A 24,786-nucleotide genomic window follows, 5' to 3' on the forward strand; every position below is an offset into this window, starting at 1 on the left:
TCACATTTCTTTAGTTCCAAATCTACATCCATATATACCCATACTTTTTACATGTTTTTTTATCATAGAATATGTACTATTTTGTGCTCTACATTTTTAAGTGTATATTTCTACTAGAGTTTTTTTCCCCCCAAATCATCAAGTATGTCTTGAAACTCTGTTCTCTCATGCGTACATTTCAACGTAAACTATTTTATTTTAAAGTGATTTAAATTATTATAAAAATGGAGGTATAAGAGTTGCTTAAGGGAATACCTGCTTTCTCTAGTTTCTAGGTTAAGAGACCCTGCTTTAACTTCATGAGCTCCTAATCTCTCCACTCATCAGATTCTGCCCTATTCTATGTCTTTCATGCAATATTTCTAAATATAAAATGCAAATGTGAAATTTATAGGAAAAAATATTTCTTAAGAGATTTCAAACAGAGAAAATTGAGGTTATGAACCTGGTGATGCAGACGAACAGCCACTTCTAATCAGTATGAACCAGAAGGAGAAAACAGTAGTGGTATTGGTGACTAAGGTTATTAAGAATCCAGAGAATCCAAGAGGGTTGTTAGAAGTAGGTGGGAAAACAACCACAAAAATTGAAGAGGTTTTTTGGAGACTATATTAAACCTTTCTTTTGTCTAGAACTTGTTAGCGTCTCTATCAATTAAAAGCATTAATCTCTCCACATTGTTCTCTTTACAGGTAAAATGTGAGAGGGAAGGACATACTGAATAAATTACCTCTTCCCCGTTGTCCCAGAAATAAAATGACGAAAGTTGCTCCACATCCCCAATGACTATGTATAATAAAAAGGAATGGCCAGGTGCAGTAGCTTTCACCTATAACCCTAGCACAAGGCAGATCGATTGCTTGAGTCCAAGAGTTCACGACCAGCCTCGCTAAACCCATCTCTATTTAAAAAATATACAAAAGTTAGCCAGGCATGGTGGTATGCACTTCAAGTCCCAGCCACTCAGGAGGCTGAAATGGGAGGACTGCTTGAGCCCAGGAGGTGGAGATTGCAGCAAACCGAGGATGCATCACTGCACTCCAGCCTGGGTGACAGAGTGAGATCCTGTTCCAAAAACAACAACAACAACAAAAAGAGAGTGAAAAGCAAAGGTTAATATATTATGCCATATTCAAGGCAAAGAGTTAATATCAAAGTTTTTGTTTAATATGGTGGAAAACTACATATTTTAAAAGGAGAGCAAAAAATATTTTTAAAAGCCAGCCTTAAATTTACCAAAAAGAACCAAACTAGGCAATGGAAAAATCTAATATAATTTTATTATTAATAGTTATCTACTGCTGCTTAACAAATTACCCCAAAACTCAATGGCTTAAAAGAACAAACTTTTCTTTTCACAGCTTTTGTGAATGAACCAAGAATTTGGGAGAAGCTTAGCTGGGTGGTTCTGGCTCAGGGTTTCCCCTCTAGAGCTTGACAGGTGCTAGAGGGTCCTCTTCCTAACTCTCTCATGCGACAGTTGTCTGGAGGCTTTCATTCCTCATGACTACTCGCAGAATCATCTTTGGATCTCACTGCTGAGCTGGTGAGTAGCTTCACAATAGGGTAGTTGGCTTCCCTCAGAGTCAGTGATCCAAGGGTGCAAGCTGGGGGGAATCAGGGTGCTTTCGATCTACTAGTCACATATCCTTACTTACACTGTATTCCATTCATTAGAAGAGAATCATCAAGGCCAGGCGTGGTGGCACACACCTGTAATCCTAGGGAGACTGAGGCAGGAGAATTGCTTGAGGCCAGGAGTTCAAGACCAACCTGACGAAAATAGAGAGACCTCATCTCTATAAATAATTAATTAAAAAGAAGAGAAGCATCAAGTCCAGCCCACACTTAAGAGGAGAGGAATTAGCCAATGCCCTTTGGAGGAAGGATGTCAAAGAACTTGTGGACACACTTTTTAAACCATCATATGATAACTTTAAAAACTGTGAGAGGTTAGTGGCAGGAAGGGCTTGGGAGGAGTACCAACTTCTAGAACAGAACAGAGAAGCCAGATACACAGGAAAGTTCAGCTCCTAACTTTACTGCTGCCCCGAGAAACAGTACAAGACAGTCAACAAAATCTTGAGGATTCTTACCAGAACCTTCAAATCAGGACAGAATATATATACTGAGTGCGTATGTATCTCTCTCGTCTTCTGACTGAAGAATGATGGAAATGAATGCTAGAGAAAAGGGATAAATAGAGAAATGAACAATCGCCCTGATTCTCTGAAAAGTATGGAAGGCAACAGGGTTCCAGGCTGAATTGGGAGAACAATCCAAACCCCCCGAGCAATACCAACACTGTTGGGGCCCTTCCCACAACCTTCAGCATTCACAGTTCCTATGTCTGGTTTTTGAGCTTCCAACTGCAACCACCTACAACTGAGGGTTTTTTATTTTTGTTTTTGTTTTTTGAGACAGAGTTTTGCTCTGCTACCCAGGCTAAAGTGCAGATGGCATGATCTTGGCTCATTGCAACATCCACTTCCCAGATTCAAGCAATTCTCCTGCCTCAGCTTCTCAAGTAGCTGGGACTACAGGCACGCGCCACTACATAGAGCTAATTTTTTGTATTTTTTAGTAGAGGCAGAGTTTCACCATGTTGGCCAGGCTGACCTTGAACTCCTGACCTCAAGTGATCCGCTCACCTTGGCCTCTCAAAGTGCTAGGATTACAAGGGTAAGCCACAATACCCGGCCTCTGAGGGTTCTTTTGACCAGCAAAGCCCACTTGGCCTCTCGTGGCGCAGGCAGAAAGTACTGGGAAGTTAATGCCTCCTCCCAGCAATGCTCAACCAATGACTGACAACAGGTGGGATAAATATCCAATTTCTCCACTCTCAATTGCAGTAACTCTGATATGTGTTCTGCACTGTCTCCCACAATCCCCTGGTGGGATTAAGCTGCTTCTATTGCCCACAAAAGTAACCTTTTACTGGCACAGCCTTTACTGACTTTCTTCCCTTTCCTTTCTCACTTTTCCACTCACCTAGCAGTGCTTTCTGGGACTTTCTCCCAAATAAAGTGCTTCCACTCACTTTCTTGTCTCAGGTTCTGCTTCTGAGATAACCCAACCTAAGAATCAAAATAAAGAACAGAAAACACACCCAAACGAGGAGTATGAACCCTGATACAGAATAATTAACAAAATCCCAGAAGACAGAGTAGAGCCCAGGTAATACAAAAGATAGCATATCCATGATTAGCTGTAGTATGTCTCCACTTTTATAAAAGTGTCAACCTAAATAACAGAGAGAGGGTCTCTAAAAGAAAATTATACATATTCAGGAATAAATCATTACAATGGGTATGTGTGTGCCATAGTAAACTATATGCATATTCAGGGAGCTAAAGGAAGACAAAGGTTTTAAATGAAAAATGAGGAGGATGGCATAATTGTTTTGAGATAATTTTCCTTGGGTTACAAGGATCAATAACAAGGGTGAAGCCAGTCCAAGTTTGGACAGGTAGTTGGGGGCAGACATTCTCGCAGAAGTATTTTTTGTGTAAGGTTGTGGTAGCCTTTGAGCAAGTTTGTGGTTTTTGCAGTCTTTTGTAATAGTTTTTGTCACCAAGTATTCATGCATGCAAACCCTTCTTTTCATGGCCTTCCGTGGCTCTGTTTGTCAGAGTTTTTGTTTTTTAAAAACACAAGTGACTATTTTTCTTCTGACAACTTTCACAAAAGTATTCCTCTCTTGTTCTCCACCAAGCCAGCCAGCCAGCCAGCCATCTATTTGTCTATCTTTTATTCATCTATTTGCAGACATGCATAGAAATATGTCTAGGTACATGTACTCTGCCATGCTGCCATGGCTGCTGGCACATGTGAGCAGGCATGGATCCCACTACCACCACTCCTATGAACCGCTTTGCCTGGTACCACTCATTGGAGTGCTGTAGCCAGTAGACCAAAAACTCCTTGGCCCCTCCAGTGCAAGAGGTTCCTAATCTCAAAGGACCAGAGAACAAGGCAGGGACCTGGTACCAGCCCCATAAAGTTAGAGCATGCAGACCAGGAGGGCTGACTTGGGCCTTTGTTCCCTAAAATCTTCCAGAAATTAATTCAGTTAACTGAACCCACCTTATACCACAGTCAAACCCCGAAGGCATCAAAGAAGACTTTGGAAAAAAAAAAACCCATTCAAAGGACAGTAACTTCAAACATTGGAGGATCACCAGCCCACCTTACAGAGATGAGAAAGAACCAGCTTGAGAACTCTGGCAACTCAAAAAGTCAGAATGTTTTCTCACCTTCAAATAATCACACTAGTCCCCCTGTTCTTAACCAATCTGAAATTGCTGAAATGGCAAACAAAAATAGAATTCAGATATGGATAGTAATGAAGATCATTGACATTCAGGAGAAAGTCAAAACCCAATTTAAAAAAAAAATCTAAGGAACACAATAAAATGATACAGGAGAGTAAAGATGAAATGGCCATTTTAAGAAAGAACCAAACCAATATGAGAGAGCTGAAAAACTCATTTCAAGAATTTTGTAATACAATCACAAGTATTAACAGCAGGATCTATGAAGCTGAAGAAAGAATCTTAGAGTTCAATGACCAGTTCTCTGAAATAAATCAGTCAGACAAGAATAAAGAAAAAGTAATAAAGAAGAATGAAGAAAATATCTGAAAAATATGGGATTATGTAAAGAGACCAAATGTACAACTCATTGGTATCCCTGAAAGAGAGGAAGAGAAAGCAAGCAACTTGAAAAATATATTTGAGAATATCATCCATAAGAATGTCCCCAACTGCACTAGAGAGGCCAACATTCAAATTCAGGAAATGCAGAGAACCCCTGCAAGATACTATGTAAGATAACCACCCACAAGACACATAGTCATCAGAATCTCCAAAGTCAAAATTAAAGACAAAATGTTAAAGGCAGCTAGAGAGAAGGGTCAGGTCACCTACAAAGGGAACCTCATTAAGCTAAAAATGGACCTTTCAGCAGAAATACTACAAGCCAGAAGAGATTGGGGGCCTATATTTGATATTCATAAAGAAAAGAAATTCCAACCAAGAATTTTACCTCCAGCCAAACTAAGCCTCATAAGTCAAAGAAAATGAAAATCCTTTTCCAAGAAGCAAATGCTAGGGGAATTTATTACCATTCAACCTATTTTGCAAGAGGTCCTTAAGGGAGTGCTAAATGTCTTAAGGGAGTGCTAATGGCTACCACAAAGATACACTTAAGTACACAGAACATTGACACTGTAAAGCAACCACACAATCAAGTCTGCATAACAATCAGCTAACAACATGATGGGATCAAATCTGCACATGTCAATATAACCTTGAATGTAAATGGGCTGAATGCCCCAATTTAAAGGCACAGAGTCACAAGTTGGATAAAGAAGCAAGACCCCACTGTATGCTGTCTTCAAGAGACCCATCTCACATGCAATGACACCCATAGCCTCAAAGTAAAGGGATGGAGAAAAAATTACCAAGCAAAGAGAAAACAGAAAAAAGCAGAGATTGCTGTTGTAATTTCAGACAAAGCAGACATTAAACCAACAATGGTCAAAAGAAAAGAAGGGCATTAACAATGATCAAAAAAGACAAAGAAGGTCATTGCATAATGGTAAAAGGTTCAATTCAACAAGAAGACCTAATTATTCTAAATACATATGCACCCAACACAGGATCACCCCATTCATAAAGCAAGTTCTTAGAGACCTATGAAGAGACATAGAACTCATCCACACAATAAATAGAGACTTCAACATCCCACGGACAGTATTAGACAGATCATCAAGGCAGAAAACTAACAAAGATATTCAGGACCTCAACTTGACAGGTGACCAAATGGGCCTAACAGCCATCGACAGAACTCTTCACCCAAAACATAGACTATACATTCTTCTCGTTGCCATATGGCCCATACTCTAAAATTTACCAACAGTCAGACATAAAACAATCCTCAGCAAATGCAAAAGAACGAAAATCATACCAAACACACTCTCAGACAACAGCACAATAAAAATAGAAATCAAGACTTTAAAAAAAAATCACTCAAAACCATGCAATTATAAGGAAATTAAGCAAACTGCTCCTGAATGACTTTTGAGTAAATAATGAAATTAAGGTAGAAATTAAGTAGTTCTGTGAAACTAATGAGGACAAATATACATCATACCAGAATCTCTGGGACACAGCTAGAGCAGTGTTAAGAGGAAAATTTATAGCACTAAATGCCCACATCAAAAAGTTAGAAAGGCCTGGCAACAGAGTGAGACTCCATCTCAAAAAAAAAGTTAGGAAGATCTTACATTAACAACCTAACATCATAACTAAAAAAACTACAGAAGCAAGAGCAAACCAACCCCAAAGCTAGAAGAAGACAAGAAATAACCAAAATCAAAGCTGAACTGAAGGAAATTGAGATGTGGAAAAACCATACAAAAGATAAGTGAATCCAGGAGTTTGGTTATTTGAAAGAATAAATAAGACTGACAGATTGCTAGCTAGACTAACAAAGAAAACAAAAGAGAAGAGCCAAATAAACACAATGAGAAATGACAAAGTGGACATTACCACTGACCCAACAGAAATACAAAAACTCCTGAGAGACTACTATGAACATCTCTATGCACACAAACTAGAACGTCTAGAAGAAATTGATAAATTTCTGGAAATATTCTAAGATTGAACCGGGAAGAAATTGAATCCCTGAGCAGAATAATAACAAGTTCTGAAATTGAATCAGTGAAAAAAAAAAGCATACCAACATAAAAAACCCAAGACTAGACAGAGTCACTGCCATATTCTACCAGATCCATAAAGAAGAGCTGGTACCATTCCTACTGAAACTTTTCCCTTAAAATGAGGAGGAAGGGCTTTCCCTAACTCATTCTATGGGGCCAGCATCATCCTGATACCAAAACCTGGCAGAGACATGCAGACACATACAAAAACATCAGGCAAAAAAATCCTTGATGAACATAGATGCAAAGATCCTCCACAAAATACTACAAAACCAAATCTAGTAGCACATCAGAAAGCTACTCCACCACGATCAAGTAGGCTTTATCACTGGGATGCCAGGTTTCAACAAATGCAAATCAATAAAATTCATATCAAACTGAGAAAGAGCCTGAATAGCCAAGGCAATCCTAAGGAAACAGACATACACACACACACACACACACACACACACACACACACAGCCAGTGGCATTCCACTACTTGACTTCAAACTATACTACAAGGCTACAGTAACTGAAACAGCATGGTATTGGTACAAAAATAGACACATAAACCAATTGGACAGAATAGAGAGCCCAGAAATTATGTCACACACCTACAGTTACCTGATATTCGACAAAGTTGACAAAAACAAGCAATGGTGAAAGGACTCCCTATTCAATAAATCATGCTGGGATAACTGGCTAGCCATATGCAGAAGATTGAAACTGGACCCCTTTCTTACACCCCATACAAAAATCAACTCAAGATGAATTAAAGATTTAAATGTAAAACTTAAAACTATAAAAACCTTGTGAGACAACCTAGGAAATGCCATTCTGGACATAGGCCCTAGCAAAGATTTCATGATGAAGATGCCAAAAGCAATTGCAACAAAAAAGAAAGTTGACAAATGGGACCTAATTGAACTAAAGAGCAACTACCAACAGAGTAAACAACCTACAGAATGGAAAAAAAAAATTTGCAAACTATAAATCTGACAAAGGTCTAATATCCAGAATCTATAATGAACTTGAACAACTTAACAGGAAAAAAACAAACAATCCTATTAAAAAGTGGGCAAAGGATATGAACAGACACTTTTCAAAAAAAGATGTACATGCAGCCAAAGGCCATATGAGAAGACACTCAACATTACTCACTACTGAGTCTGACCCACAGACTCTGGCCAAGTGACAAATGAAAGGAGTTCACAGATACAAGATACAGGTGTTTTGCCTGTGAGAGCACAGCTTATAGACCCCAAAGAGGGAGGCTGGCCATGCAGCCCCAATATGCCAGAGATGCTCATGTTTATTTTAGAACAGATTTAACAACAAAGCTCTCAAGCAAACAACACTTGTGGTAATTAACATTGCCAACTTCCCGAGTAGAGAGCTGTCATGCATGCAGATGATCAAAGGTCGGTTTTAGGGCAACATGAGTAAACAAGCCATTTAGATAAACTCCTCTACATTCCCTTGTTATCCGCTCTTTGCTATTAGCTCAAGGTAAGAGGATTAGACTACCTTCAGCCAAAACCCTTTACTGAAGCTTTTGCAAAAGCTCCCAGCCTTCCAAGAAGGCTTGCATCTTTCCTATAATTTTTCCCACCACCATGACTAATATCCTACATCTCCCCCTTTCCTGTTTTTTGCATCAGGTTATTTTATTGCAAATTACAGATATGTGCAGCAACAGGTTTGTCAGGTGCAGAAATTATAACTTGTATTCTGTCTTTGCATCCTAGAATTAGTAAATAACATCAGACAAACATTAGTATAATCTGTAACATTCTTTTTCAATCACGGAGTGACATGTAGTGTTATTTGGCACCTGAGTCCAGTGTGTGCCATTACTTAGGGACCCCATCAGGGGTATGTTAATCCTTTCTAGCCAAGCAGTTGCATTGTTAGAGACTAGGAAGGAGTTGCATTGTTAGAGACTTAGACTGCCTAAGTAACAGGGTGGGGAAAAAGGCAGATTTAGAAGATAGGTTAATAGAGTGTAACAGGTACAGGTAGCAGGCAGCCTGAGAGAATAAAAAAGAAACAAATTATCTGGAGTGAATGGTGTTTGTGTTTGGAACAGGATTCACTCAGCCTCCCAAGTTGTCTCCTTCAGCATCCCCCAGGTATGTTTGGGGCTGGTGTTGTCCAAGGAAGTCACATCATCCAGGGCTGCAGGTCCTGCAGGGTCATTTCCTTCATTTCTGGTACACAGTTGGGTCCTAGCCATGCCATAGTATGGTTTGATGCATTGTGCTAGATTTTGAAGAGGGCCTGCAGAGTGTGAACACAAGCATAACATCTTCCCCATGTTAGCAAATCATTTGGACCACACCATACATTACTATTCACATCTTTCCATAAAACTGCAGGTTTTAAGTCTTGAGAGGTTTTAGCAAAGTGCTTTTCTATAGCAGATTGAAATTTGTCACTTAAATTTAAGAAATTAAGGGTAAATAAGACTTGTGCTAGTAGTGTTCCAGGGTCCTTACTCCTATTTCCTCTTTTTTTGTATTCTGAGCATATTTTTAAGGTTGGAGGGAACTACTTTTGTAGGCAAACCTACAGTAGTACAAGATAAGAACTGAAGTAATTTGTCAGCAGGAAGGGCATGCTCTATATGGCCTGCATAATCAGAGAATGCTATCTGAAGATCTAGGATAGGGGCACTACTGCTTCAAATTCCTTTTTAGTCGAAGAAATTCTTATGACATCAGGATCATAACCTAGCAACAGACTGCATTGTCTGCAGCCTGTACAAATGACTTTACTAACTAGCTGGATATAGGGAGATAGTGTTTTAGTCCCGGTATGTGAGCAAAAAACCCATTCTAGGAAGCATAGCCTGGGGCCATCTGTCCTAGTAATCCTGTTGGGGAATGTTTAGTAGGAAAAACAAATGATTAAACTGAATATTTTGGGTCTATGTGATGAAGTTGCCTCTGAGAAATAGCTTGTTCTATTTCCTCAATCTCCTTTTTTGCTGCAGGGGTTAAGTACCTGAGAGAATCCAGGGAAGCATTGCCTTTTAAGACAGAAAACAGGTTTTGCAACTTATCAGCAGTTATGCCTAAGGTGGGTGAAGCCAGTTAATATTGCCCAGTATTTTTTGATAATCATTTAAGGTATGTAAGTTGCTAGTATTTGATTTAACCTTCTGGGGTCTTATTGACTCGGAAGTTCGTATGTATCCAAGATATTTCCAAGGAGAGGACATTGTACTTTTTCAGGTGCTATGATTAATCCTCTTAAGTGTGTATTTAGCCCCATTTGGGCTGCCAGTAATATATCATCCATAAAATGAATAATCTTACATTTAGGAAATTATTTTCTACTGGGGAGCAAAGCATGATTTACATGATACTGACACATGGTGGGACTGTTCAGCATTCCTTGAGGAAATACTTTCCAGTGAAATCAGTGAGCTGGTCTTTTATTATTGATAGCTGATATTGTAAACACAAATTTTTCTCTGTTCTGTTCTGCAAGGGTAATGATGTAACTGCAGTCTTTTAAGTCAATAACAACTATAGGCCAATCTTCAGAAATTGCCGCAGGGGAAGGGAGCCCCTGTTGAAGAGGCTCCATAGGTTTCAGATTAGCAGTAATAGCCTGTAAGTCATGCAAAAATCTCTGTTTGCCAGACTTTTTGGGAATGATGAAAATGGGCAAATTCCAAAGGCTTTTAGATGATTCTATATGGCCAGCTTTTAATTGCTCCTCAACTAATTCATGGACTTGCTGTAATTTCTCTCCCTTTGAAGGCTACTGTTCTACCCAAATAGGATTTTCAGAGAGTCACATTAGGTGTAGGGGAGGAATAACAGTGACCATTATTAGAAAAGTTTTTCTGTTCACATGATTCATCAAATTCTGCCTTCCAGAGGAGGTTTTGACTGGCGTTCAAAGTTGTTTTAGCTAGCATTGACCAGGCCCATGGGCTCAGATGGAAGTTGTTTACTATGGTCTCAATAAATCCTTTTGTAAATGGGCTAGCAGCTCCATTTTCTCTAAAAGTTTTTCTTATCTCTTATCCTGATTACCTTTTGTTGATCTTGCATTACTGGGCAGGCCAAGAGGTCCCCTTCTAATGCCTCTTGCCTAAGACAGGTTCCCATAGCTGTAGTGTATCTCTTCTCTTTTTTCCAACCTATTGGGGGAGGGGGCTCAGGGAGAATTTCTGTCTCCTCCGTGGCACTTTTACCTGGCAAGTGCGGGGCTGAGGGAAGGGGATGAGGTGGTAAGGTAGGTGATGGTTCTTCTTCCCTTCCCTTTTTGGGCTCTTCTGGATAGAGCGGGACCAAAGCAGCCTTGACTAAGGCCTATAATGTTAACGATGTTACTGGGACCCACTGCCCTTGCACATGATGCTGTTTAAGATTTCTCCCCATTTGTTCCCAAAGCTCTATGTCTAGCCTGCCTTCTGCTGGGAACCATGGGCTATGGGAAACAACAGTTTGCATTAGGTCCCTTAATCGAGCCTGTGAAACTGAGGCTCCACTAGCTTTAAGCAGCTGTTTCAATACTTTTATATATGGTTTCTGTTGTGCTGATAACTGTTGTCCCATGATTAAACCCTAGCCTGAACAATTCCCTCAAACTTGGAAATCCCAAGTGGGCACCAATGACTTACTGACTTACTAACTGCACAGTCTCTTCACCTTCATTTTTAAGGGTTCTGTCATGATCCATTGCAGCATTCCTCACACAAGGGCACCAGCTGCTGATTCGTTGCAGCCATCCTCCCATGAGGGCACCAACTGCCAAGTCTGACATGTAGACTCTGACTGAGTGATGATGAAAGGAGTTCTCAGACACAGGTGTTTTGCCTGTGAAAGCATGGCTAGGGGATCCCCACGGCTACAGACCCTAAAGAGGGAGTCTGGCTGTGCAGCCCTGATATGCTGGAGATGCCCATATTTATTTTAGAACAGATTTAATGACAAAGGTCTCAAGCAAATACCACTTGTGGGTAATTAACATTGCCAACCGCCTGAGTAGAGAGCAGTCATATGTGCAGATGATCAAAAGTCAGTTTTAGGACAACATGAGTAAACAAGCTATTTAGATAAACTCCTCTACATCCCTTTGTTATCTGCTCTTTGCTATTAGCTTAAGGTAAGAGGATTAGGCTGCCTTCAGCCATAATCCTTTACTGAAGCTTTTGCAAAAACCTCCTGGCCTTCCAAGAAGGTTTGTGTATTTCCTATAATTTTTCCCACCACCTTGGCCAATTTCCTATGACTAATCATTAGAGAAATACAAATGAAACGCACAAGGATACCATCTGGCACTAGTTAGAATGGCTATTATTAAAAAGTCAATAAATAACAGATGCTGCAAAGGTTGCAGAGAAAAGAGAACTCTTACACATGCTGATGGAAATATGGATTACTTCAACCATTATGGCAAGCAGTGTGGTGATTTCTCAAAGAACTTTATACAAGATCCAGCAATCTCATTATTGGATATATACCTGATATGGTTTGGCTGTGACCCCACCCAAATCTCAACTTGAACTGTATCTCCCAGAATTCCCATATGTTGTCGGAGGGACCCAGAGAGAGGTAATTGAATCATGGAAGCTGGTCTTCCCCATGCTATGCTCATGATAGTGAATAAGTCTCACAAGATCTGATGCCTTTATCAGGGTTTCTGCATTTGCTTCTTCCTCATTTTCTCTTGCCACTGCCATGTAGTAAGTGCCTTTTGCCTCCCATCATGATTCTGAGGCCTCCACAACCATGTGGAACTATAAGACAAATTAAACCTCTTTTTCTTCCCAATCTTGAGTGTGTCTTTATCAACAGCATGAAAACAAACTAATACAATACCCAAAGGAATATAAATAGTTCTATTAAACCATAAAGACATGTGCATGCATATGTTTATTGCAGCATTATTCACAATAGCAAAAACATGGAATCAACCTAAATGACCATCAGTGATAGACTGGATAATTAAAGTGTAGTATATATATGCTATAGAATACCATACAGCTATCAACCATTAAAAAAAAATGAGATCAGATCCCTTGCAGCAACATGGTTGGAGCTGGAGGTCATTGTCCTAAGTGAACTAACACAGGAACAAAATATCACATGTTCTCACTTATAAGTGGGAGTTAAACATTGAATACACACAGCCACAAAGAAGAAAACAACAGATACCAGGGCCTACTTGAGGATGTAGGGTAGGAGGAGGGACAGATGGAAAAACTACCTAACAGGAACTATGTTTATTACCTGGGTGACAAAATAATCTGTATACCAAAGCTCCATGACACACAATTTACCTGTACAAAAAACCTACACATATGCCCCTGAACCTAAAAGTTTTTAAAAATACAAATTATAAAAGTAAATAAAAGAAAGAAAAGAGGAAAGATGTCTAAAGTCATTTCTTATATTAAGTCTAATTATGTCTACATGGTGCAATCTGGGGTGTTTTTAACCTTCATATTTGTTCCTTTCTATTATATGCATTCTCTGTAATAAGCATGTATCATTTTAAAAACAACAATAATGATTGTTTTCTTTAAAAAGCAAAAATTGAGGGGGGTGGGAAAAATAGATGTTGGTCAAAGGGTTCAAACTTGCAGTTATAAGATGAATAATTTCTAGGGACTTAATATATAGCATGATGACTATAGTTAATAATAATATATTGTGTACCTGATATTTACTGAGTGGATCTTAAGTATTTTCACCACAAGGAAAGGTAACTGTGTGAGGTGGCAGATATGTTAATTAGCTGAGTTGTGGCCATGATTTCACCGTGTATATGAATATCAAATCATCAGTTTGTACCCCCTTGAATATATGCAATTTGTATTTGTCAATTATATCTCAATAAAGCAGAAAAGAAAACCAAAAAAAGCTAGAATTATGCCAAGAGATGAATAAGAGTAGTTTTCATTCCAGATGATGTGAATTTAGATGATTGTGATTTTCTGTGATTAAAGATACAGATGAGTTTCTGTATCTTTTATGAGAAGTTTATTTTTCTTCCTTGTTTCTACCAAATCAGTCATGACTTTTAAAATCAATAATACATAGTGTTGATTAAAGACCACAAAGTAGGCAGTTTTACACATTAGAAGGTAGAAGAAGATTGCTTTAAAGCAATAAGTTGGCAAAACTTTTCAGAAAGGTAAATTAACAATAAATTAGGGATCTTCAAAACCTTGACACTTTTGATCCAGTAATTCTTCTATGTATTTAGCCTAAGGCAGTGTTTTCCAAAGGTTGATCCCAGTATCAGAATCACTCCAGCCCCTCCAAAGACGTCTGAATCAAAATCTCTGGGACTGAGATCTTGGAATTGTGCATTAACAAGTTCTCCTAATAATACTTACATACACTAAGGCTTAAGCTCTACTGGCCTGAAGAAATGAGATTCATTCATTAACGTTTATTCTCTACTAAGAATCAGGCTCTGTTCCCTGCACTAGGGAGATAGCTGTAAATAACACAGAAAAAGTCCTTTGACTCGTGTATCGTTTTTTTTTTTTTGAGACAGAGTCTTGCTCTATTGCCCAGGCTGGAGTGCAGAGGAATGTCTCAGCTCACTGCAACCTCCGCCTCCTGGGTTCAAGCAGTTCTTTTACCTCAGCCTCCCAAGTAGCTGAGACTACAGGCACATACTGCCTCACCTGGCTAATTTTTTATATTTTAGTAGAGACGGGGTTTCACTGTGTTGCCCAGGCTGGTCTTGAACTCCTGAGCTCAGGTAATCCTCCCACCTTGGCCTCCCAAAGTGCTAGGATTACAGGCATGAGCCACCATGCTTGGCCTCTATCTTATTTTTTTAACTAAAAAAATTAACATAAATCTATGGATTATCATATTATTTATGACAAAAATAATAAGTAATGGTAATATTCAATGCTATTTTAAAGAATGGCAAGGGGACACCTTCATTATGTGTTGTCAGATGAAAATAATTATGATCCCTTTTTAAAAAATATACATATGTGTTAATTAAAAGACTACAGGGAAATACATATGCACAAAAATATTAATATTCATTTCTGTTATCTCTGAAAAACATGATTATAGGTTATTTCTATTTCCTTCTTTCTTCTTTTTGGTATTTTGTAAATTCTTAGCATAAACATGAATTACTGACATAACCAGAAAAATAAATAATGTTTAAAGAGGTTGATTTAAACACTAGAGAAAATAGTAAATTTCCAATCCTGGGTCTATTTTTTAAAATATGTGTTGATTTAACAATATTAGCACTGTAAGAGTTATTGCCGAGTTTACAATGAGGAAACTGAGGCCAGCACAAGAAGATCCAATGCGAATTTATTCAGCTCCCAGGCGAGGTTCTGCGGTCTGACAGGAGGGGCCAGAGAAGTCGCACGGACTCCTCTCAGATGTGGGGTTTTATAGGGAGTGGAGGCATTTGATTGGTTGTGGGAGAGTAGGGCGTGGGCGGGGCAAGCTTGCTATTGGCAGGTAGGCAGGATTTGAATGCTATTGGGTAGATTTACAAGACTCGACTGCTATTGGGTAGATATACAAGACTTCTTTTGCATTTTGGTGGGGTTCTTCAACAGCTGGCTAGGTGCCAAGTGCAAAGCCTAGTGTCGAGTGAAGAAGTGGCCGTGGAGTAATGACGTGGTTTCCAGGCATGGATGGGGGGTCGTGTCCAAGCTCCCAGCGAGGCAACCGGCCTTACAAGCATGTAGTTACTTTTCTTACTGACCTAAAGCTTAGAACATTCTATTCCCATTTTGGTAGCCATTCATTTTCAATTTCAGTCTTAAGAAGGTGGGCTTTCAAATTCTCTATAAAAGGAGAGTTCAAGAAGACTCTTAACATTTAATTTTTCTTTTTTCAATTTTTAGTATTCATTGCTTTCTTTGGCTGTTTGTGTCCTCTCTTATTTCACCTGTCCAGCAAGGTGGTAGTCTAGCCACAGTCTGCCAGCAGAGGCATTACTAGCTGCTGTGGGCTCTGCCCAGCTGCTGTGTGAACTTCCTGTTAGAACTGCCTTGGTAATGGTGGTCTGCCTCAGTAATAGTGGACTGCCTCGGTAATGGCAGACTGCCTCAGTAGTGGCGGACTGCCTCTGTAGTGGCAAACTGCCTTGGTAATGGCTGATGCCCTTCCCTCCACCAAGCTGGACTATCCCGGGTCCAGCTGCACTTTCTGCAAAACTCTCAACCCAGAGCATTTCACATTGCTGGTTTTTGTGGGGGGTGGGACCCCCTGAGCCAGATCACCTGGCTCCCTGTTTCAGCCCCCCCTTTTTTTTTCAGTTTAATGGGTGGCTCTGTATCCCAGGCGTTCCAGGCACCTGTTGAAACTGCTGCCCAGATTTGTGTGAGTTTTTGTGCGGAGACCTGCAGAACTGGCTGAAACAGCCATGCTGGAAGCTCATGGTGCTTTTCAGCCTGGGAATCTCCTGGTCTGTGAGCAGTAAAAACTTGTTTAGAAATGCAGTGATCACTCACCCTCTGCGTTCTTCTCGCTGGGAACTGCACTCCAGAGCTATTCCTATTCGGCCATCTTGGATCTGCTCTGGACTCTGCTATTTCCTTTTACCAAACGTTTTAGATCTCTTTCCATGTCATGTTATAGAGATGTACAGTATCTTGGTAATGACTGTATTTATACAGTTAATGTTAGATGTCAATATCTTGATTTAATTAATAAATCCCTCTCATTCACACATCATATTTTATAACATTATTGCTGATATGTAAGAAACCTATTGATTTTGGCAAGTTTATAGTCATTGCTGACTTTCTTATTGATATCTCTCATTAGACCTCATTGTTTTTTCTTTGCCTTAAATTTTCTAGAAAGACAATTTATTATCGAAAGATCATGATGTTTTTCACTCTTTCTTCTCAATATCTCCTATCCTATTTCTTCCTATTGTCTTATTCTTTGGGTAAGACCTCTAGAAGAGTGAGTAATAAATGTTACCAAGCATGACCACCTGAATAATATAGGTAAAAGTTGATATTTTGGGTTCTAGAATTATCGAGAGAGCTACGTGATCTCATTAACTTGTGCAGACCTGGCCTGAGTGTGCTTGTTCTCAAACACTACCTTGCTTTCACATAAAATACACTGTGCAGATAGAGGGTCAGGATGAACCTGTTTAATTGCAGACTGCAAAGTCAGAATGAGGAGGTAGTAGGTACACTATTGTAGGTGGATCTAATTTTCAGTTTTCTATCTTAGACATAATCTTGTTCTATACCCAATTTCCTTTTTCTGCCACCTTCAATTATGAAGTAAAAGAAGAATCATATTTCTACTGTTTTCATATCTGTCCTATCCCCAGACAGCTCTACTTGCAACTGGATGGTGGTACTTAGGAAGGTGGAGCTGATTCATCAAGTAACGAAGGGCTTACGTGAATACCTGGTATCTTTCCAAGTCTTGGTGACAGGGATAACTAATAAAAAAACTTTGGTAGAATTACTGATATTATTAAGTCCACCTAGAAGGTTGCTTTAAATTGAGTGAGGGGAGGGCAGGTTGACATTTAAAAATTATTTCCACTTGATCTAAAAATCAAGCTAGAAAACTGAACTTATGGCTTTCAGTGGGTTTTGGGGAGGAAGCAGAGACTGTTTGAGGTCAGCACAAAACTGTCAATACCCAAGTTGGAAAAGTTGGAAAGTTATGCTGTTTTTACTTAATCTCATCTTATTCTTAGTAATTGCTTCCTTTCAACCATAAAGTTGTTTAGTGTAGGAGATATATTCCAAGGCTTCTCTTTATATTCACTGCTGCAAGATCCCATTTTAGCATAATTACAGTCTTGGAATTGAAGAGACAGGCTCACTCTATCTAGCTATGCAGCTGGCTTTCTCAAATGACAATACGATGGCTCACCAGCTTAGCAACATCCAAGGCTGTGAGCCAGGGGGAGGCCCTCATGCTGAAATTTTGCCCTTGCTTTGTCTGTATTTCCTCTGTGAAAATGGAGAAATGGTTTAGAATTTTTAAAAGCACAAAGTTTAAAATTCTCTGAGGGCATTTAAAGGAACACGCTGAGTTCCAAATACAGATTTCAGAATTCCAAATCAGAGATTATTCATCTTTACATCTCAAATAGATATTACTGAGAAAAAAAAGATTTTTCAGAGCTTTTCTCCTCCTTATAATCTTTCTTTCTGTGAGAAGACTAAATAAAGTCTAAGCCAGGTGCAGTGGCTCACACCTGTAATCCCAGCACTTTGGGAGGCCAAGGTGGGTGGACCACTTGAAGTCAGGAGTTCAAGATCAGCCTAGCCAACATGGTAAAACACTGCCTCTACTAAAAACACAAAAATTAGCCAGGTATGGTGTCATGTGCCTGTAATCCCAGCTACTCAGGAGGCTGAGGCAGGAGAATCGCTTGAACCCAGGAGGCAGATGTTGCAGTGAGCCAAGATCATGCCATTGCACTACAGCCTAGACAACAAGAGTGAAAATCTGTCTCAAAAAAAAAAAGGACTAAATAAAGTCTAAATTTGCCTACCTCCTTTACCTATAGATGATTCCACATTCAACTTGACTTGAAACTCTTTTCATGATTTGAAATAATAACTTGCTCATCACAAGTTGTTCACACTCAACCCTCAGTTATCTAAAGACTTAAGTTTACATCTACCCTGATTTATCTTCTTCTCAAAAGACCAGAGTCTCTCCTTTCTTCTATTCAGCTTGCCCAGATGTATTCCCTCCTGTCCCCAAGTTCTGTTTGTCCTTCCTTCACACAAATTCATGCATCCATGCCCTTTCTATACCAATTATCACAACCTCAGTTTAGATCTTTATATCTATTTTCTGAACTATTAAAAAAGTTTCTTAAATGATCCTTCTGCTTCTAGGCTCTCCCTATCCACACTCTTTTAAAGGTAGAATCAGCCTGTGAATAGCACCATTAAACAATAATGAACAGCAGACTTAAAAACATAATAGGTGCCAAACGAGCACTTGGAATACACAGCTTTTGAAAGACACTCTCAGGAATTGACTTTCTGCCCTGTTCAAACTGATGTTTCTCTTTCAAGTTCCATATAGCAGTGGTTTTCAAATCTGGGGTGAGGGGGGAGCTTTTTTGCCCTCCAGGAAAGATTTGAAGAGTTTGGAGACATTTTTGATGGTTACGATTGGGGTGAAGGAGGGAGTTACTGGTATCTAGTGTGTAGAGGGCAAGGAGCTGCTAGGCATCCTAAAATGGAAAGCTCCCACAATAAAAAGTGTAAATTACAAAATCTCAATGGGGCTAAGGTTAAAAAAGTCTACAGATGTTCATAAATAACTGATAAATTTTCTCTGAGTTCAATGCTTCCCATCTCCATATAATCAAATCCTACCCATTCTTCAAAGCTTGTTTCAACCCCATCTCTCCCCATTCTCTCTCAAAGTTCCCAAATCACTTCTAATCTGTATGACTCACAGGCAGGGTGGCTCTCATCACTCACAGTGGCTGTATCAAGCATTATCTTCCTTTGGAGGTCTTGTTTGTGTCCCATGTGCCCTACCTTCCAATACCGTATCTTGTCAGAGCACAGCTGCAAGTCATTGGACCCATATTTCACCATATTGCCCACAGCACTGACCATAGGGCCCCACACACATTACACAATTAGTTAATATTTGTTATTCAACGATGAATCTATCAGCATAGAAACTGACAACTGAAGTGGTCAGAAGAGAAAATGCTGCAGGGCTCAAATTGGGTCAATTAATCTACAACAATCTTATTGAGAGCAGAGATAAGGGAAGTGGGAATATAGAGAAAGATAGGAATGAGGACCCCAGGATGTACTACCTAGGATAAAAGAGTTAGAATGTGCATTTAGTTTAATATGATTTGTTTTGCAGGAAGAAAAAAGAATGTGCATTTAATCAGATTCTTTTTATATTGTGGTGAAATACATTCAATCTAAAATTTACCTTAACCATGTTTAAATGTACAGTTCTATGGCATTAAGTACATTTATATTGTGCAATCATCACCACCACTCATCTCCAGAACTTTTCAATCTTCTCCAACTGAAATTCTGTATGCCCTAAACACAAACTCTGCATTTCCTCCTTTCCCCAATCCCCGGAAACCACCATGCTACATTCTGCCTCTATGAATTTGTCTCTTTTAGGGACCTCATCAAAGAGGAATCCCATATGATATTCAGCCTTTTATGATTGACTTATTTCACTTAGCATATTGTCAAGTTTCACTCATGTTGTAGCGTGTAAGAATTTTCTTCTTTTTAAGTATGAATAATATTTTATGATATGTATATACCACACTTTGTTTGTCCATTTATCTGTTGATGGACATTCGGGTTACTTCTACTTTTTGACCATTATTGAAATCCCTGTTGTGAACATGAGTGTATAAATATCTGTTCAAGTCCCCACTTCTTTTGAGTATATTTTCAGAAGTGGAATTACTGAATCATGTGTTAATTCTGTTTTGAATTTTTTTAGAAATTACCATACCATTTTACATTCCCAGAAGCAATGCACCAGGGTTCCAGTTTCTCCACATCCTCACCAACACTTGTTATTTTCTGAGTGATTTTTTTTTATGATAGCCATTCAAATGAGTGTAAAGTGGTATTTCATTGCAGTTTAATTTGCATTTTCCTAATGACTAGTGAGGCTAAACACCTTTTCATCTGCTTATGGATCATTTATATATATGCCTTGGTTAAATGTCTATTCAAGTCCAACTTTTAATCAATTATTTGTTTTGCTGTTGTTGAGTTGTAGAAGTTCTTTATATATTCTGGATATTGATCCATTATCAAATACACGATTTGTAAATATTTTCTCCCCTTCTGTGGGTTGCCTTTCATTCTGTTAATAGTGTCCTTGGATGCATGAAAGTTTTTAATTTTGATGAAGTCCAACTGAACTATTTTTTTCTTTCAGTGCCTGTGCTTTTAATGTCATAGCCAATAAATCATTGCCAAATCCAGTGTCATGGAGCATTTCCCCTATGTTTTCTTCTCAGAGTTTTATGCTTTCAGCTTATACATTTAAGTCATTGATCCATTTTGAGTTAACTTTTGTATAAGTAAGGTAAGGGTCCAACTTCATTCCTTTGCATGTGGCTATCCAGTGTTCCCAACACCACTGAATGAAAAGACTGTCCTTTATCCCATTGAATGGTCTTGGCACCCTTGTCAAAAATCATTTGACTTTATATGAGAGAAATTAATTCTGAACTCTCTATTCTATTCCATTGGTCTATATGTCAGTCTTTATGCTGGTACCACACAGGTTTGATTACTGTATTTTGTAGTAAGTTTGAAAGTCAGTAAGTATGAGACCTCCCACTTCAGTTTTCTTTTTCAAGATTGGTTTGGCTATTCAGGCTCTTTTGAAATGCCATATGAATTCTAGGATGATTTTTCTGTCTCTGCAAAAAAATGCTGTTGGATTAAGGACTGCATTCATTACATCTATAGAGCACTTTGGGTAGTATTGACATCTTAACAATATTTAGTCTTTCAATCCATGAGCACTGGATGTCTTCATTTATGGTGTCTTCTTTAACTTCTTTTATAAGCATTTTATAGTTGTCACTGTATTAGTCAATCAGATCTTTTAAAGAATGTTATTTTTTTGTAAGCAACATAACAGTATTGACCAACAAATCATTTGGCCTCATTTGCCACGTCTCTTTCAAGTTTTACCTGCATATATAGATAATTTCAATATAATTATAATCATTTCATGAATCCAATTTTAAACCTGGGTTTCTTTCTTTTTCTTTTTCTTTTCTTTCTTTCTTTCCTTTTCCCTTCTTTTTTTTTAAAGACAGGATCTCACTCTGTTGCTCAAGCTGCAATACAGTGGCACAATCAGCTCACTCACTAAAGCCTCAAATTCGTGGGCTCAAGTGGTCCTTTCACCTCAGCCTCCTGAGTAACTGGGACTACAGGCATGCACCACCATGCCTGTAGGCTAATTTTTCAAATTTCTTCATGGAAACAGAGTCTCTCAATGTTGCTCATGCTGGTCTTGAACTCCTGAGTTCAAGTAATCCTCCCAAAGCCTCCCGAAGTGCTGGGATTACAGATGTGAATTACCACGTCCAGCCAGAACCTGAGTTTCTTTACTTATTATTATGTCCTACTGATTTTTCCATGTTTTCATATAGTCACTTTAATAGATTTTTAGTGTGCTGGACCAATAGTGGACTCTGGGAGGGGAAAGGACAGCCAGTGACCAAAGCTTTGGGAAGGAGTAGAAATAAAAATGCTCATTTTTTTCTCTTTGAGTAGTGAAAATAAATACTTCCTAAGCAAAAATGAAAACAAGAGATTCAAAGACTGCCCCAGGGAAACCCTTCGGTGTTTGAATGAGAAGAGTCACAATTCAAAATATATTGACTGGCTTTAACTATGTCTCCTCTGATTCCTCTCAAACCCTACCTCTAAAACATAACATTTAATATTCACAACCCATCTTAAAAGACAAGTGTCCCAGAGCATAAACATGTATTTCCTGTACTTTTCACAGCGGATGATGGATATGTTTTTATCCATCTGCAACTCTTGATTACTCAGAGTTTTCGATAGATGTTCAGAAATTCTATGAAACTGGATCAAATGCAAATATGTTTTCATATGAAGAGCCCATCTTAACAATATTTGATTTTATCACCTTTCTTGTAATACAAAACTAGGCTGACAGTGTTAGGTGTTCAACTGGGAGGTATCAATTAGTAAAGACAGGTTTTGGAAACTTTGCCGACCAAGCTTTTTAATCAGAGTAGTGAACGTGCCCCTACAGTGGAAGCAGTCTGTCTCCTGGAATTATCTCTCCTCTAGTCGTTAGAAGGAGACTGTACATAGTTGACTGCACCCATGAAAACCCACAGCTTCACCTTTCCAAGATTTGTGCCATTTCTTGGATAAATTTGAGGACCGATGAAATGTAAACAGAAGCCCTAGATTCCACTTCTCTTTAACTGCTCACTACTTTTTAATTTTTTTTTCTTAATTTGGAGACCATGTATTTCTAATGAGAATTTCTTAGGATTTTATGGACCAAAAAAATTGACCAATTCTTTTTCTTCTTCTTATTCTTCATTATCATTATTATCATCATCATCATATTCCAATTTTAAAGCTGCTTATATACATGTCTCAATAAATCAAATTTTTCTACTATCACTAGTTTTTCAGAGTTCAGGAATTAAAACATGGTTACAGCACTTACAGTATTCCTTTTAATTAACTTCTGTTTCCCTTCCCACTCACTTTAAAATGAAATATATTTTAACTGAAATGTATTTTGATAGGCTTCCATTAAAACTTTATTTAATTCCCAGAGTTCAGCCCTAAAAGATCTGAGACCTTACTCAGATCTCAGAGGTTTAATAACAAACACCCTACTGAACAGCTACTAGAGAACTCGTTAGTTTCACTTTTCAGGCTGGGGGCCCAAGGTGAGCTGCTTCTACCTGTGGGACACACACACACCTTACTGTAGAGTACAAAATGCACACATTTTAGCCAGTCACTTTCATCATGTTCCAGGAAAGTAGATATCTCCATTAGGTAATGTCAGAGAAGACAAATGTGTTTCAATTACTTGCCAAAAATGCTTAGTGAGCATCAGAGAGATGCATTCTGCTTTCCAAATTATTAAGCAGACTATTCAGATGTAGAAACATTCATTTTTCATTGCCAATTGTTGACCAGAAGCCAAGGACAGCTGTCTTCCTCTGATGCCCTATGGTGATGCCCACAGGAGGTCTCTCCTTTTAGGGTTCAACCCACTAAAAGGTGTGAAGGAATGCGCATTTGGCAGCCTGACATCTAGGATTTGACTGAAGGATTTTAAGCACAGAAACTCATGCATCCTGGAAGAGCAATGAACTATCTTTAGATGCATTTGTCTTAGTAATAGCAATGTTTCTGGGTTTCTCTGCATAGATATACTGAAATAAGCAATCATAGTCTGTATGTTATTTGTATGCATAAATGTACAAATAGGTATTATGCATCTTTCTGGGAGGTAGGACCTGAATCTAAGTCATGATAAAATTAAAATGTGGCATTTTGCTTGATGTATACAGGTGGTGCAGTGAAAACATCACTGATTTCTGAGAAACTGTTTTTGAAAATCAAGTTCTAGGACAGACTGCATCAGAATTATCTGACTTTTAAAAACTGCAGATTTCTGAGTTTTCCTTGGAACTTGCTTTTTAGCAGATACTCCAGGAAATGGCCTTTTTCTTAAATGTCTTTTATCCAAGAAGGACTCCCTGAAAGTCCCCCTGAGAAGGCTTAAGTTCTCTCCCTTGGTAGAAGGAAGGAATTAAGCATTTACATTGCTGAATTGGTTTAGGCAAAACTACCCATTAAAATAAAGAGCAGCTGGTAGCATTATTATGATGTCTGTCAAGTAAGTCACCTTTTCTTATTCTGGCTTTTCTTCCATTTTTCTCCATTATGCTCCAGCTGTGAGCCCTCAGTTATCTCACTGATTTTTATCTAGCTCTCCATAGAGCAGAGACTAGCCACCATGGCCACTCCATTTAGGGCATGACTCAGTTATCAAATGACTATTGCATATTAGTAACTCAAAGTCCGTGACTAGAATCCTAGCTAGATTTTTCCTTTTGACCACTAGGCTGCCTGGGTTGCTATAACAAGATACCACAGACTGGATGACTTAAACAACAGAAATTTATTTACTTACAGCTCTGGCGACTGGAAGTTCAAGATTAAGGTGCCAGTCAATTTAATTTCTAGCAAGGGCTCTCTTCCTGGCCTGCAAAGAGCTGCCTTCTCATTGTATGCTCCTATAACCTTTCTTTACTTAGTCTGTGTGCTTGCAGAGAGACCTGATGTCTCTTCCTCTTCTTATAAGGGCTCCAACCTTATTGGGGTAAGGCCTCACCTTTATGACCTCATCAAATCTTTGTTACTTCCTAAAGGACCTATGCAAATACAATCACATTGGGAGCTAGGGTTTCAACATATGAATCTGCAGGGGAGAGAAGTCATTTCATAGCATTCCCTTAACTGGGGAATGAATAAGTAAATTCTGGTGCATCCCTACAATGACATACTAATTAGCAGTAAAA

At 38.8% G+C, this 24,786-nt stretch overlaps 1 long non-coding RNA gene across 1 annotated transcript; it reads right to left on the reverse strand.

Moving 5' to 3' along the window:
* Window positions 1-1,260: 1,260 nt before the first annotated feature.
* On the reverse strand, window positions 1,261-24,442 carry LOC135274819 (uncharacterized). Its single transcript, XR_010342551.1, has 3 exons — window positions 24,399-24,442; window positions 2,992-3,077; window positions 1,261-1,607 (listed from the first exon to the last, which is right to left on the reverse strand). It is a non-coding gene; the product is annotated as an uncharacterized LOC135274819 (long non-coding RNA).
* Between the last annotated feature and the right edge of the window lie 344 nt (window positions 24,443-24,786).

Source organism: Aotus nancymaae, unplaced genomic scaffold (genome assembly GCF_030222135.1).
Source record: "Aotus nancymaae isolate 86718 unplaced genomic scaffold, 86718_ANA_hifiasm-v0.15.2.pri h1tg000014l, whole genome shotgun sequence".
Classification (NCBI taxonomy): Eukaryota; Metazoa; Chordata; class Mammalia; order Primates; family Aotidae; genus Aotus; species Aotus nancymaae.